At 46.0% G+C, this 15,790-nt stretch overlaps 1 long non-coding RNA gene across 1 annotated transcript in view; it reads left to right on the forward strand.

Moving 5' to 3' along the window:
- LOC148126729 (uncharacterized) overlaps positions 1–15,790 on the forward strand; it is a 41,583-nt gene that overhangs the window by 11,909 nt on the left and 13,884 nt on the right. The window lies entirely within an intron of this gene.

The raw sequence follows: 15,790 nt of genomic DNA on the forward strand, positions 1-15,790 counted from the left end.
TTGTAATGATGTTCTGGGTTCACTTCATTTTGCTCTAGCCTCAGAAGACATTTGGCTTTGCACATCCCACAAGCTTCAGGTGGCCACGCAAGCAGCACAAATAGAAGCATGAGCAACATGATTTGAGTTGCTGATTGAGCCTTGCCTGTGATATCTGTATTTTAACAAAGAATGAGAAGATGATGTGCATCGGAACCAAAATGTCTTCCACAAGCTACAGATCCAATCTGAGTCCAGCCAAGTGACGTCCCTGCTTGTCCTGAAACCCACAAATTTTCTTTCTATCTCCAGAGCCATTGATACACCCAGAATTTCCACCCAACTGAGCTTTTAAGTCTATATCAAAGCATTTCGTGACATGCTTCTATAACATCCTCAGAAAGGTTGCAGAAAGTTCTCTAGGAAACTAAAGTCAGAAAATAAATCAGTATAATTTAGATAATTGAAAGGAAGAAAAAACATCAACTCCCTGAATCCCTTAATATGTCTCCAGGCTGGTGCCCAAAGGGAAAAGTCACAGATGTGGCCCCAAGCTGTGAAGATAGGCCAGTGATAGTATCTGTGGAGAAATTGGTACATTTTCCCCCAATAAAACACTTTTAGAGATCTTGGGATCAACCCAGGATCAAGAGAGACCTGGCTTTTAGCATGACCATGAAAAGTCTCATATTAATATGGATTTAGTTCAGATTTTTTTTCTAGCTGGTCATTTCAAATACCAGTTCGGTGAACCAGATGCAAATTTAACATCCAGTTTTCCCAAACAGGTCCGAACTAGTAGAATCCCACCCATGCTTCAGGGACCTCGCACCACAAATTGCTGGTTGTGGGACTGGTATCTGAAATTAGGTACATAAAATTAGCTGAGCCTCTTGCCACTGTACCATCCTCTTTACTGTTTAGCAACCTCTGTGCCTGAGATGCTGGAGGCTGTCTCAGGGTTGGATGTGGAGTTCCCCAGGCTTATGGTCTTGGGGAATTTCAATTTCCCATCCCTGGGTCTGGCCTCAGAAGCAGCTCAGGAGTTAATACCCACCATGGTGGCTATAGGTTTATCTCAGATTATTCATACTCCAACTAAAAATTGTGGTCACACACCAGACATGGTTTCCTTGTTAGAGCAGTGGCAAAATGGGATCTGAAGAGGAATTTTCTTTGTCCCCTTTGTGACTGTAGAATTCTCCTATCATCCTCTTTTAATGACCCCGTGATCCCTTGCATGGTTGAGTCTGGTCAAATGAATGGGGCTGAGTGTTTATTGGTCAGATGCCTTTCCTGTCACCGATGAGGAGTTTTTTTCAGCAGATATATTCTCAGTATGCCCAGAGGGGGAAATATCTGCCTCTACCAAAGATCGAACTCACAGCCTCCTGATTGTGAGGTGAGAGCTCCACATCTAGACCACTGCACCACTCTGTAGTTCTGCTATGCTAGCCCATTTTGCAGGGAGGCCAAACCAGAGGTATGATTCAAATGGTTTGGACTGGTTCTATCCAGTTTGGTGAACTGGTTAATCCCACCACTGGCTGGCCTCAACTTGCCCATTTTTAGGCCATTTTGAGGCCATTTTGGGGCTGTTTTGGGGAAGTTTTCCAGGCCATTTTTAAAATGACCCACCAAACAGCCTGAAAATGCCCCCCAAACAGCATAAAAATGGCGCCAAAATGGCCCAAAACACCCTGTTTTTAGGCTGTTTGGGGGGTGTTTTACAGGCTATTTTTGGCCATTTTTCAGCTGAAAAACAGCTCCAAAACACCTGCGAAATACCTGAAAAACACTCCAAAACATGGCCTCCAAACCAGCCACAAACAGCCTGAAAAATGAAGGAAGGAAGGAAGGAAGGAAGGAAGGAAGGAAGGAGGGAGGAAGGAAGGAAGGAAGGAAGGAGGAAAGAGATGGGAATGAGGAGAAGGAAGGAAGAAAAGGAAGGAAGGAAGGAAGGAAGGAAGGAAGGAAGGAAGGAAGGAAGGAAGGAAGGAAGGAAGGAAGGAAGGAAGGAAGGAAGGAAGGAGAGAAAGAAGGAACGAAGGAAGGAACGGGTTAATCCAGCTTTAGCTTAGTATCTTTCATAACTGTCTGCACAGAAGTGTTGTCAATCCTTCTCCTTCTGCTATTTATTTATAATTTTGGGGTGTAAAGTGCTTCAAAAGAGTCAATGGGATTTATTGCCTCTGCCACCTCAGGTGTGAAATGTTGGTTGTTATGACACAATATATTGCTTTTTAATAAGCTCAGCCTCCAATGTCTTACTTCCTTGGTGATGGGAGCAGAATGCTTTGCTGGTCTCTCCCCATCTTTTCACTGGTGGAGGGGCATTTGCACCAGGAAACTGAGGGTTAGCTAACCCTTTCATTTCTGGAGGTGTTGGTATAGGCCCAAGACCTGGGGGAAGGGAGAATGACTAGGAGGCAGGGCTGGGTGTGATGAGTGATGTTGAGTTGGCCACAGCCACCCAATCACATGACCTCCTGGCCATGCCTACCCAGCCAGTTATTAGGGCAGAGAACGTTATTAAATTATTTGAATCCCACCAGTGGGCAGAACCAATTTGGTTTGGTCTAGTGGTTAAGGCACCAGGCTAGAAAGCGGGAGACTATGAGTTCAACTCTTGTCTTAGCCATGAAAGCCAGCTGAGTGACAATGGGCCAGTTATTCTCTCCCAGCCCAACCCACCTTGCAAGGCTGTTTGCCACCTTGAGTTGCTTGTAAAAATAATAAGGGTGGGGTACAAATAAATAAAAAATAATTGTTCCATTCCCAGTGACTGATGGGTCCAGTAGGACTCTAAAGAGAGATGTTGGGTGTTCATGGAGCACTGCTGCATGTTCCTGCTGAGGTCTTAGCCACTGCTCGGAAAGGAGAATTCGTAAGAGCTTTGGGCAGGTTCATGTCTGTGCAACCTTTCTTGGCCCATCACTCCTGGCACTCCCAAGATTCACGGAGGGGTTGAGGAAGCTGAAAAAAAATAAGAAACGTCTAGAGCAACGTTTCTCAAATATCTGGAGCAAAGGTCTCCAAACTTGACAACTATGATGACCTGGGGTGTGGCACAAAAGCAACAAAGTCACAAAAGTAGGTAAAGTCCATTTAATACCTCCAACTTAGCCCCCAATGTCCAGTTATCATTGACTGAAGAAAAAAACTCTCCCAAGAACAGTCTTTAAAGGGAAGAAATACAGTCCAAACCCAAAGTACATATAAATTATAAATAAAAACCAACACAAACCATGCTGCAGCAATTCACGAGACACGGCAGGTTGGGGAATTGCAGACTTCAAAAGATAATGAAACACACAGTTGGAAGGATGCCAAAACTCAGATAAGACTTGACAAACAAAGATTATTCATGTTTTGCTTCTACCAAGGTGCTCTGCACAAAGCCCTTTTTAAATCCTGTTTCCCAGAGGTGATATTTAGCAGGTTCTGACCAGTTCTGGAGAACTGGTAGCACAAATTTTGAGTAGTTCAGAGAACCAGCAAACCACACCTTTGAGTGGAGATTTTGTAGTATCCTTCCCCTACCACTCCCACTAAGCCACACCCACAGAACCAGTAGTAAAAAATTTTGAACCCCATCACTGCTGTTTTCCCAGCTGCAGCTAATGAAGGGAATCAGGGCCCTTTTCTCCCCCATAATCCATGAAACTCATTCTCCATTGCTCCATTCTCCATTCATACCTGTGTGCCCTAGAATGAAGAGGGGGTTGCCCTGGGTCTTCTTCTGAATGCCCAGCCAGACTGTGCCCTTCCCCAGTTTCTTCCACAGCCACCGGAGCCACACTCCCACTCCCTGTCATCTGCTTGACCTCCCCTCAGAATCAGATTCCAATAGGAGCATGACAACAACTTTAAGGCTTGTGGACTTCAACTCCCAGAATTCTGGGAGTTGAAGTCCACAAGTCTTATTGCCAAGTTTGGGGACTCCTGGTCTAGAGCAGTGATTCTCAACCTTAGCAACTTTAAGATGTCTGGACTTCAACTTCCAGAATTCCACTAGCAGTCTGTGGAATTCTGGGAGTTGAAGTCCAGACATCTTAAAGTTACCAAGGTTGAAAAACACTGGTCTAGAGAGACAAGGAATGGTTTACAAGTCGGAGCGCTAATAAGGACTACTTCATGGCAATAAGAGGAGCAAAATGTCAATATTTTTCACTCTTATTGCATCTGTGGAGTGTTGTCAGCAGACTTGTTTATAGTTACTGAGTCCTTTTTTGAAGAAAGGAGACTCTGGGGTATCTCTTCAAGATTTTTCAATGCTTTCATTTGACTTTCTTTTTGTAAAAGAAATAATGACGTGGTGTAATATATCATGTGCTGTTGTTCATTTGAGGTTGTATTTACCTACTTTTAAAGAACTGCTCAGGACAGGTGATTTTTATTGTGTCTGATATTAAAAACCATAGAACTCAAAAAGGGTGTACCTACTTTTTTATATAGTTGTATATGTATTTAACTTTTTTTATTGTGATTATATTGGTTTTTAATTGATTGGTATGACTGTTTGCTACCCAAAGTCACTTATGTGAGATGGCTAGCCACAGAAATAGAATAAAGAATAGAATAGAGTAGAGTAGAGTAGAGTAGAGTAGAGTAGAGTAGAGTAGAGTAGAGTAGAATAGAATAGAATAGAATAGAATAGAATAGAATAGAATAGAATAGAATAGAATAGAAGACTTGGGAGGGACCTTGGAGGTCTTCTAGTCCAACCCTTTGCTTAGGCAAGAAACCCTACACCACTTCAGACAAATGGTTAACCAACATCTTTTGAAAAAATTCCAGTATTGGAGCATTCACAACTTCTGGGGGCAAGTTGTTCCACTGATTAATTGTTTTAACTGTCAGGAAATTTCTCCTTAGTTTAACAGATTTAACACATAATCAGAATTGGAAGGTACCTTGTAGGTCATCTAGTCCAACCCCCCACCCAAGCGGGAGACTACACCATTTCTGACAAATGACAGTCCAATCTCTTCTCGAAAGTCTCAAGTGAGGGCACTCCCACAACTTCCAAGGGCAAGTTGTTCCATTGGTTGATAGTTCTCACTGTCAGAAAGTTTCTCCTTATTTCCAAGTTAAATCTCTCCTTGTTCAGTTTCCATCCATTATATAGTTCTAGGTTGCTTCTCTCCTTGATAAGGTTCCACCTATTGCTTCTTATCCTCCCCTCAGGTGTTTTGGAGAATAGCTTGATTCCCTCTTCTTCATGGCAGCCCCTGAGATATTCGAACATTGTTATCATGTCATCCCTAGTCCTTCTTTTCATATAAATAAATAATTATAATAGTTATTGACTGTTATATGTATATATTTTTCTGTTCATGTTGTGACTGCAATTATATGTAATTGAATTTTTTTATTGTTCACTGCCCAGAGTCATATATTTAAGATAGATAGCCATAGAAATTGAATGAATGGATAGATAGATAGTGTTGTAGATTGAGCAATGAGAGGCTAGACCAGGGCATAAATGCAACAATACTTTATTCACTGAATAAAGGACTGATCGTGTCAGCTCTGCTAGGAGCAGGCTTCCAGCGAACAGCGACTGGCCGGACCCTGCAGCTGGCTTTTATAGCCGGCTGTCGAGGGGAGCCAGCCAATGAGGAGCAGCAGACGCCCCCGCAACACGAACGGACCTGGTTGGGAACTTTGGCAAGTTCCAGGGACATAACACCCCTTCCCCCCAGATGCGAACATGCATAGTCATTCAAATAAGCGGGAGGTCTGTGCTGGCGCCCCGAGCGCCGTAACTCAGGCGAGTTACTAGGTGTCTCAGAGTTCGTAGAACCCGGTAGGGTTGATGATGGAGAGTGGTCTTGTCCGGAGATCTGAGCTGGCACCGGTGAGACGCTTCTGGCCGGCGATGCCGCGGCTCCGTTGGGTGATTCCGGTGGCGGACCCAGCGGGCAGCCTCGGTCTGCAGCCAGCTCGCTCGGTTCTGCTGACGGTGGCGACGGACCTCTGGGTTGGTCTCCAATGGGAGTGTGGTATGGCACCTGGGGGTTGACTTGTGCCCACGATCCAGCACTGGCGAAGGTACCCTGGCGCTTCCGCAGCTGATCCAGGTGTCTCCTCCAGATGCGGCCGTCTTCCAGCTGGACTCTGTATGACCTGGGGCCGGTGATGGCTACAATCACCCCTGGAATCCACAGCGTGTCACCGGCGTAGTTCCTTGCAAAGACAGGTTCCTGCAAGACAAAATCTCTGACCCCCGTCTTTGAACCAAGAGGGGTGTCGGGGCAATAATGAGGGTGGAGCCTATCAAGCACAGTTCGGAGGCATCTACCCATTAAGAGTTCGGCAGGGGATTTGTTGGTGATCATGCAAGGGGTGGAGTGTTGGCTAAGTAAGAAGCGGGAGAGACTGTGATGCCAGTCTTCTTTGCTGAACCTGGCTAACGCTTCTTTTGTGGTCCTAACGGCTCTCTCTGCCAATCCATTGCTGGCAGGATGAAAAGGGGCCGTGAAGATATGGCGAATGCCCAGGTTGGCGGCGAAACGGCTGAATTCTGTTGAGGCGAATTGGGGGCCGTTGTCCGAAACAATCGTATCTGGTAGACCGTGAGTCATGAACAGACGGGTCAAGGCCTTGGTAACTGCTAGCGTGGTGGTCGTGTGTAGTTGGGCCACATCGATCCATTTTGAGTACGAGTCTACGACCACCAGGAAGGTTCTGCCATGCACGGGACCGGCTAAGTCAATGTGAAGTCTAGACCACGGCGCGTTGGCGCTTTCCCACTTAGTGGGGGTGGTAACTGGAGGGGAAGGTCTGGATTCTTGACAGGGTTGGCAAGAGCTTACCCACTTGGCGATGTCGTCGTCCAGTCCAGGCCACCAGACGTAGCTACGCGCTAATGCCTTCATCCAGATGATGCCTGGGTGCCCCTCGTGTAGTGCCTCCAAGACTGGTGTGCGTAGTGAGGCCGGGATGATGACTCTGGTGCCCCACAACAGACAGCCCTGCAAGCTAGATAGTTCTTGTTGACGGGTCTTAAAAGGCGTGAACTCGGTTTCAAGGTTAGAGCCCGGCCACCCCCTCCTCACCCAGTTCAGTACCTGGGCGATTGTTCTGTCCGACTTGGATTTGGTAGCGATGTCGTGGGTGGTGACTGGAAGGTCGAGCTCGGTGACTTCTAAAATAGCATGGACAGGAGCCGGGTCTTCAGCGGGCGCTGGCAGGGGGCAGTGGCTGAGGGCATCTGCGTGGCTTAAAGTTTTTCCTGGGCAGTGGATGAGCTTGTAGGAGTATGCCGCCAGGAATAAGGTCCACCTCATCATTCTGGGGGACAACACTTGGGGGGTCTGCTTGTCTCCGGCTAGCAGACCCAGGAGCGGTTTATGGTCTGTGATCAGTTCGAAGTTGTGGCCAAACAGGAATTCATGAAATTTCTTTACCGCTGTGATGGCTGCTAAAGCCTCCTTATCAATTTGACTGTAATTGCGCTCTGTTGCTGAGAGCGTCCTGGAAAAGAAGGCGATTGGTGCTTCGGAGCCGTTGTGTAGTCTGTGGCTTAAGACAGCTCCAATCCCAAAAGGGGATGCATCCACTGCTAGTACTAATGGGAGACGTGGGTCAAATTGTATAAGGACTGCGTCTGATGTGAGCAGTGTTTTGACTGCGTGAAAAGCGGTGTCTTCCTTGTGACCCCAGTGCCAAGGTGCTTTTTTATCTAAGAGTCTGTGCAAAGGCTCCGCTACTGATGCTTTGTGGGGTAGGAACGATGCATAAAAGTTTAATAATCCCAAAAAGGCTTGTAGCTCGGCTTTAGTGGTTGGAGTGGGTGCTTCATGGATTGCCTTGACTTTGGATTCTAGGGGGTGGATGCCTGATGCGTCAATTCTATAGCCTAGAAAGTCCACCTGTCTAGTGGCAATGGCACATTTCTCCCTTTTTAATCTGAGGCCATGCTGTCTGAACCTGTCTAGCACTGCTCTGACTCTCTGGAAGAGTTGGGGTCTGTCTCTGGCTGAGACCAATATATCATCGAAGTAGGGTACTACACCAGGGAGGCCCTGTAGTATTCGTTCCATTAGGGATTGGAAGATGCCCGGGGCAACACTTACGCCAAATTGGAGACGTTTGCATCTGAAGGCGCCCCTATGAGTCACAATAGTTTGTAACTCGGCTGTTTGGTCGTCAACAGGGAACTGTTGATACGCTTGTGACATGTCCAATTTGGCAAAAATGGTGCCAGGCTCAAAAGTGTGCAATAAATGTTGAATGACTGGGACTGGGTAAGTGCTAACTTGCAGAAAGCGGTTAATTGTTGTCTTGTAATCCGAACAAATTCTCAGACTGCCGTCCTTTTTAAGGAGTGTGACAATTGGTGTCTCCCATTTGGCAAAGTCTGTGGGTTCAATGACCCCTTGCTTTAATAATTTGTCAAGTTTCGCGTCCAGTTTAGGCCGAATGGCAAATGGCACCCTGCGTGGCTTCAGCTGGACGGGAACTGCTTGGGGATCAACTGCAAATGAGATGGGGGTACCGTTATAACACCCTAACTCATCGCTGAATACGTCAGAGTAGTCAGTGAATAAGGAGTCAGTGTCAGAAGCTGAGACAGCATGGACTCCCGTAACCCCAAGGCCGAGATAAGGGAACCAATCGAGTCCCAGGAGACTAGGGAGATTGCCGTTAACTACCACTAGGGGCAGGTGACCCTTGAAAGCTTTAAAATTAACCAGGAACTTGCCTTTGCCGAGTACTGGAATGTCCTTCCCTTGATAGTCCCTCAAGGTGAGCTGGCACTTCTGGAGTTGGTTTCTGGTTAGCCTGGGCTGGATCTTCTTGAGCGTGCTCCACGAGATGATTGAGAGCACTGACCCCGTGTCAACCTCCATACGACAAGGCTTACCTTCTAATAAAATGGAAAGTGTAATTTTACTAATAGAGTGACAGGTGTGGTTAGCATTGTAGCAAGTGTGACAATTCAGTACTTGCCTTTGGGAGCCAGAATGGGGAAAAGAAGGAACCTTTTGTGTTGAGCTGTGCGCAGCCTGGCATACTCTGGCGATGTGGCCTTTCTTGTGGCAATTGTTGCAGGTGGCACTCTTGAACCTGCACGCAGCCCTCGAATGAGGTCCGCCACAGGACAGGCACAGGACGATGTGTTTGGGTGCACTGCCGCTATCTAGTCTGGTTCCTACCTGAGGTTGCATGGCATATGCGAGACGGTGGACGTCTGTTTGGTCGTTGGGGTCATCTTCATTGATCACCACTTCTGAGTGGATGGTGGCACAGCTAGGTTTAGAGCCGGAACCTTGAATTTCGGTGGCTGACTGTGTTGCCAACTCTGCAGCCAAGGCTTCCTCGACGGCCTGCGAGAGGTTGAGATCCTTCCTGGCGAGCAGTCGTCTTTGGAGGTGAAGGTCCTTGACCCCGCAAACGAGCTGTTCGAGAAGCATATCGTCTAAATAGTTTTTGAACTCACAGTGGAGAGCTGCAGTCCTCAAGGTGGCCATGTACTGGTTGATAGTCTCTCCTTCCGCTTGCTTCCTCATCCGGAAGGCAAAATGTCTCGCGATCTGCGAAGGCTTGGGCGAATAATGATTGGTGAGGATTTCCAGCAATTCTGTCCAGGGGACATTCTTCAACTCACGTGGGGCGACGAGCGCTGTAGCGGTATCAAAAACGGTGGCCCCGCAATAACTGAGGAAGAACAACTTCTTCCTGTGCTCTCCTGCATCAGCCAGACCAATGGCGTCAATGTAGTGGTTAAATCGATTTTTGTACGACTCCCACTTCTCCTCATTGGGTTTGAACGGTGGGAAAACAGGGTTGGAGTTCATGTAGAGGACTTCAGCTGGTTACACGACTGTAAAATCTCTCTGGGCGAGACGACCCTGTGTGTTCTGAGTGATTGTGGCAGCTGCTGCTATAGCGTTGCCAGATAGTGACTTCAGCTCTGGAGAGGCTCTGCAGAAACGCAGGGTTAACATTGTGGCTCAGGCTGCAACGGCGGCAGCGTTTAAATTTCACACTCCTGGAGAGCGTAGGCATCAGTGACTCATGGGAATTACAGCACCGCGTGGTATTCCGGCTTGAATTCAAATGACAGCCGTTTGAATTTCGCGCTCTTTTTGTGCTGAATGGCTGCGGCTCGCAGCGTTTCACTTTCCCCCGTAGCTTGCTAACTGAGCGGCTACGGACGCTCTTACTTTCGCTTTTGCTGACCGAGCTCTCCGGCGGCGCAGCTGCGGCTCAGCAATTGAGTGACTTCAGCTGCGCCAGAATGCCTCTGGTAGCCATCCCATCCTCATCGCCAGTGTTGTAGATTGAGCAATGAGAGGCTAGACCAGGGCATAAATGCAACAATACTTTATTCACTGAATAAAGGACTGATCGTGTCAGCTCTGCTAGGAGCAGGCTTCCAGCGAACAGCGACTGGCCGGACCCTGCAGCTGGCTTTTATAGCCGGCTGTCGAGGGGAGCCAGCCAATGAGGAGCAGCAGACGCCCCCGCAACACGAACGGACCTGGTTGGGAACTTTGGCAAGTTCCAGGGACATAACAGATAGATAGATAGATAGATAGATAGATAGATAGATAGATAGATAGATAGATAAATAGATAGATATTCCAGACTCTCTATATGGAGGAAAAAGTTCGTTCCCCTATATCGGGCATCTTCCTTCTTGACCACATCACAAATGACACCATTCAACAACATTTTGGTATGGCCTAAATTATAGAGAAGATGAGAGAAGGCTGATTCCACAGATCCGGAGTTCTGTTATCAGCTACAGAGGCCTTCAGAAAAGCATTGCCAGCCTTACTGGCTGCAGAAGAAGTTCTTGAAAGCCTTTAACAGTGAAAAAGAGGCCAGTGGGGCAATGCACACAAGTGAGGTGAGTCAGTGGATGACATCCCCCTGAAAAGAAGACCTGGTGCCTTTTTTGACGGCAAAAAAAAATATAAGACCTGGTCTTATTTTCAGGGGGATGTCATCCACTGACTCACCATGGTAGTAGTTGTTTTTACTATACTGCATTCAGTTATGATGCTTTGTAAACCATGGCTAAGAGCATAATCTCCTGGATGAAGTCAGCCTATTGTGGTTCATATAATCACAGTTTGAGGGGACCATTGGTTACAAGTATGCCATGAGTTTGTGATATGTTTAGCTGCGGATGGGGTCACAGAACAGTGGCATCCATGTGTGGAGGAGGGGTTATACAAGATGGCAGACCATGATGTGGTGCAAGCTACACCCCCTTTGATTGTTCATCAACACACACTTTCAAAACGGGTGGAGCTTGTATCATACTATTCTCTTACCATCTTTTCCATTTATTTTCTTGTGAAAATCAGGACATAGGACATAGTAACTAATATTCTGCTTGGCTAAATTTTGGTTGGAATAAGGGAACTCAGCTTAATATGGTTACTTTATGGTTCAAGGCCCCACTGAAGGGGTTTGGGGTTCATTCAAGATATACTGCAACATTCCCAAAAAATAGTTTCCCAATGTTTTCAGGGAATATTTTTATTAGGAGTCCAAAGAATGGCAGTCTCAGCATGCAAAGTCCTACAAAACTCTGAATCTGGCAAACATCCAAGACACAGTAGAGAAGCAATGTACTTGGAAGTTAGTGTCTAGGTTCCTCCATAGCAACACAACCCATGGGACATCTGAGATATTAAAATAAACATTCAATTGCTCTTTACGATGCTGCAAAACTTTTTATTGTTCTTGTGACTCTCCTCAACTGTCTCTTTGCCAACCTGTTGCTAAGCTATTAAACCCCTTTAGGGAATTGGCATAAACATGTTTTTCTCCAGTTCTGCACCTGCGTTTACAGTGCATTGCAGACACTTTGTCTCTTCTTCTTATAATTAAAGTCATTTGCTTTGCTTGTTTCCATAGGTCAAGCTGGTTACTATTGCTGACCCATGAGGTCTGTAATTGAGGCCCATAAACATTAGGTAGCAACAGCTGCAGAAAATATTTTGAATGAAGTTTGAAGAAGTTGGTGCAAAGTTATTACCAAAGTGACTTTGGGGCCTCTGAGGCCCTCAAGCTGGGACTCAGAGCAACTGGGGAGCTGAGCTAAGAGTGAAACTTTGCCAACTTCTCAAACTTTACCTTCAAGTGTAACTTCAGAGTCTGTAGGCTGAAGTTGATTCATGTTACACATTCCCAGAGCCATATTTTTGGGAGATTGCAGTAGCTGGTAACCCTGTGCAGCTTTGGCTGACCTTGTAAGCTCACCCCTACAGCCTCCTTATGGTTACACAGTTATTAACCACACAGTCAAGATCTACTTCAGTGATTTCTACTGTTTATAGTCCCTTAAGCTGTCAAAGCAGAAAGAAATGCACTTCACATTAAGTGACGTCCCCATGCACAAGCCCTTCACCCCTCCAGTGTCTACATCCTGTACATGTCCTGTGTGGTATTTGCAGTTTCATTGACCATCAGAAGGCAGTGCATGACAAATTGCATCATTGTTAAGAAAATCAGGAGTATGTGGTCGCATGTTCTTCTAAACCCTTTACAGGGAATTGAACTATGAACTTTCACCGTTTAGACATATGGTGTTTGAATAATATTGCAATAATCCAATGTGTTCTTTAAAACAGGGGTCGCCAACCTTTTGGACCTCAAGGACCACCAAACTCATAATTTCAAATCATGCGGACCACTAATATGAATTTGATTGACAATGGCTTGCTGACGTTGGTGGGAAAGTCATTCCCATATTCCAGAGCTGCAGTAGTCACAAGACTGGGCCTTTGGTCATCCCAGAGCTGCTCCGGGATGACCAAAGGGCCAGTCCTGTGACTACTGCAGCTCTGGAATATGAGATTGACTTTCCCACCAATGTCAGCAAGCTACCCTGGGGTGGATTTCCCTCCCACACCATTGGTCTTACCTTCTACCGTGTTTCTTAGAAAATAAGGCAGGGCCTTATCCCCCCCACAAATAGCTAGGCCATCTTTTTGAGGGGTGTCCTACTTTTTTCCCCACACACCTCACTTGAACCCCCAGGCCACTTCTTTCATGGCCCAAAAGAGCGAGCAACATGCCTCGCCGGGGTCCCTGCCAGCCAAGCACTGAAACTCCACCATTGGGAGAGAGAGAGGGGGAGAGGGAGAGGGAGAGAGATCCAATCTAGCCTTGGAGGGCTGGTGGTGATGTTCTCTCCCTCCCTCCCCCCCTCTCTCTCTCATACACACAGAGAGAGAGAGAGAGAGCTCCCTCACCCTCCTACCCCCTCTAAGGCAGCCACATTCCTTCACTAACCTGCTTTTCAGATCCATTTTTTGGGGGGGAGAGAGAAAGAGAGATGGTTTCCTGCAATCCCAAGTAAAGAATGATTGACCAGTAGGAAAACAGGGTGTGGGGGTTTCCTGCAGACTTTTTTGGGGATTTTCCCAAGGTCTCTGTTGCTTCTGCTTTTGGCTGCATGCAAGGAAGGGAGAAGAAGTCTTTCTTTCTCTCCCCCAAACTCTGCCAGAAATGAGTCTTTGGGACCCTGCAAGGAATCCTGCTCCAAGAGGCTCCGCCAGCAAAGACTCATTTCTGGTAGAGTTTGAGGGGGAGAGAAAGAAAGGCTTCTGCTGCTTTCCTTGCATGAAGCCAAAGGTGTCTCTCTCTCTCTCTCTCCCCCCACCCTCTCTCTCTTTCTCTGTCTTCCCCTGAGACTGGAGATGGAGATGGTATCCTGCGATTCCAAATAAAGAATGATCAACTGGTAGGACAACGGGGTGGGGGATTTTCCTGCAGACATTTTTTAGGATTTTCCCAAAGTCTCTGTTGCTTTTGCTTTTGGCTGCATGCAAGGAAAGCAGCAGAAGTCTTTCTTTCTCTCCCCAAACTCCACCAGAAATGAGTCTTTGGGACCCTGCAAGACATCCTGCTCCAAGATGCTGCACCGGCAAAGACTCATTTTTGGTGAGTTTAAGGACAGGAAGAAAGCATTCCGCTGCTCTGCTGCTTCCTGCAAGAAGTCAAAAGTCTCTCTCTCTCTCTCTCTCTCTCTCCTCCCTCCCTCCCCTCCCGAGAACATAAATGACCTTTGTGATCACCTTATAAGCAACTGTGCCCTCTTCACTGATGAGGGTTAAAATATTCAATGCTGCCGACAATGCTACTGTTCTTCAAAGTGACCTTGATCATGTGTCTGAATGGTCAAACATCGGGCAACTCCAAATCTCAACCAACAAATGCTTTGTTCTACACATTGGTAAAAACCAGTACACTAAATACAAGCTAGGCAGAGATATGACTGTGTTGATGACCCTCTATCAAAGACCTTGGAGTACCTATATCAAATGACCTTGGGCACCAGAGCTCATCAAAAGGCATTTCCAACAAACATACAAAGACATAAAACCTTTGCTAGACTAATGCTCAAATACAGCTTTCCATCTGTCTGGAATCTGCACTGTAAGTATCAGACATTAATACAATTGAGTGAGTCCAGAAGCACTTCATTTGAAGAGTACTACACTACTTTGCTCTATAGAATACCTACACCACCAGGCTTGAAATTCTTGGGCTTGGATAACCTTGAACTACACCACCTAGTTGACTCGAGGTGTAGGTACACAAATATTATCTGCTACAATGTCCTACCAGTCAATGACCACTTCAGCTTCAACCAACAATACAGGAGCGCACAACAGATATAAAATCAATGTTAACTGCTCCAAATGATTGCAGAAAGTACAAATTCAGCAACAGACTGGTCAATGCCTGGAATGCACCACCTGACTCTGTTGTTACACCCTCTAACCCCCACTCCTTTACCCTCCACATCATCTACTATTGCACTCACCCCATTCCTAAGTGGTCTGTAAGGAGCGGCAAAAAGCAAGTGCACCATTGTGCCTACCGTCCCTGTCCTATTGTCCCCATTTATTTATACCCCATTTCCTGTGTACATACTCATATTTATTATTATACCTATTATCTTGTAAGTGATTGACAAATCAGCCAATCAACATCTTCTCAGAGATGGGACCCACAACATTCCCTGCCTCCCCACCTGATGGGTTGGGTAGAAGTGACTGGCGAGAGATGTTCCCTCAGATAACCTGGTCCTAAGCCATGAATCAAATCTATAAATCAGTAGTGATGAACAACTTTCCAAGAATTATTTATTTTGAGCATGCTAGAAATTCAACAAGAACTCAAATTTTATGTGACTTATATCCAAGTTTAGCAGTTCTTTTTGTATTGATTCTACTGCCTGAAAACTTAGTATGATTAAAGGACACTTGTGTGAAGTGGATCCAAGCTCTATTAACCATGATTCAAATTAGAGCCATGGTGGAACAGTGAAGTTGAATGCAGTATTGCAGTATTCTGCCCACTGCAAGGAGCTTGATCCTGACCAGCTCAAGGTTGACTCACCTTTCTATCCTCTGAAGTCAATAAAATGTGGTCCCAGATTGTTGGGGGCAATATGCTAACTCTGTAAATTGATTAGAAAGGGCTTATAAAACACTGTGAAGCAGTATATAAGTCACTTAATGTAAGTCAAGAATGTATATCCTTGAGATTAAGCCCAGCTCATTTTTCTCAAGCTCAAATCTGCATATGTCTAAAATCTTTAATTTTCACATTCTTAGAAGTCAAGAAGTCAAGTCCCTTTGATTGCTGAGGACTTCATGGGGATGTTTCCTGCAGGTTTCTAATTGACTCTCCTCAAATGTTTACTATTATTGTTGGGGTATATGCTGGACCCAGTAAACCTCACTTAGAGATAGCTGTAAAGCACTGGGAAGGGGCATATAACTCTATGCTATTGCTATTATTTTATATTCATATTACTTCTTATCTT

Source organism: Pseudonaja textilis, chromosome 2, assembly GCF_049901715.1.
Source record: "Pseudonaja textilis isolate UNSWEBS1 chromosome 2, rPseTex1.2, whole genome shotgun sequence".
Lineage (NCBI taxonomy): Eukaryota > Metazoa > Chordata > Lepidosauria > Squamata > Elapidae > Pseudonaja > Pseudonaja textilis.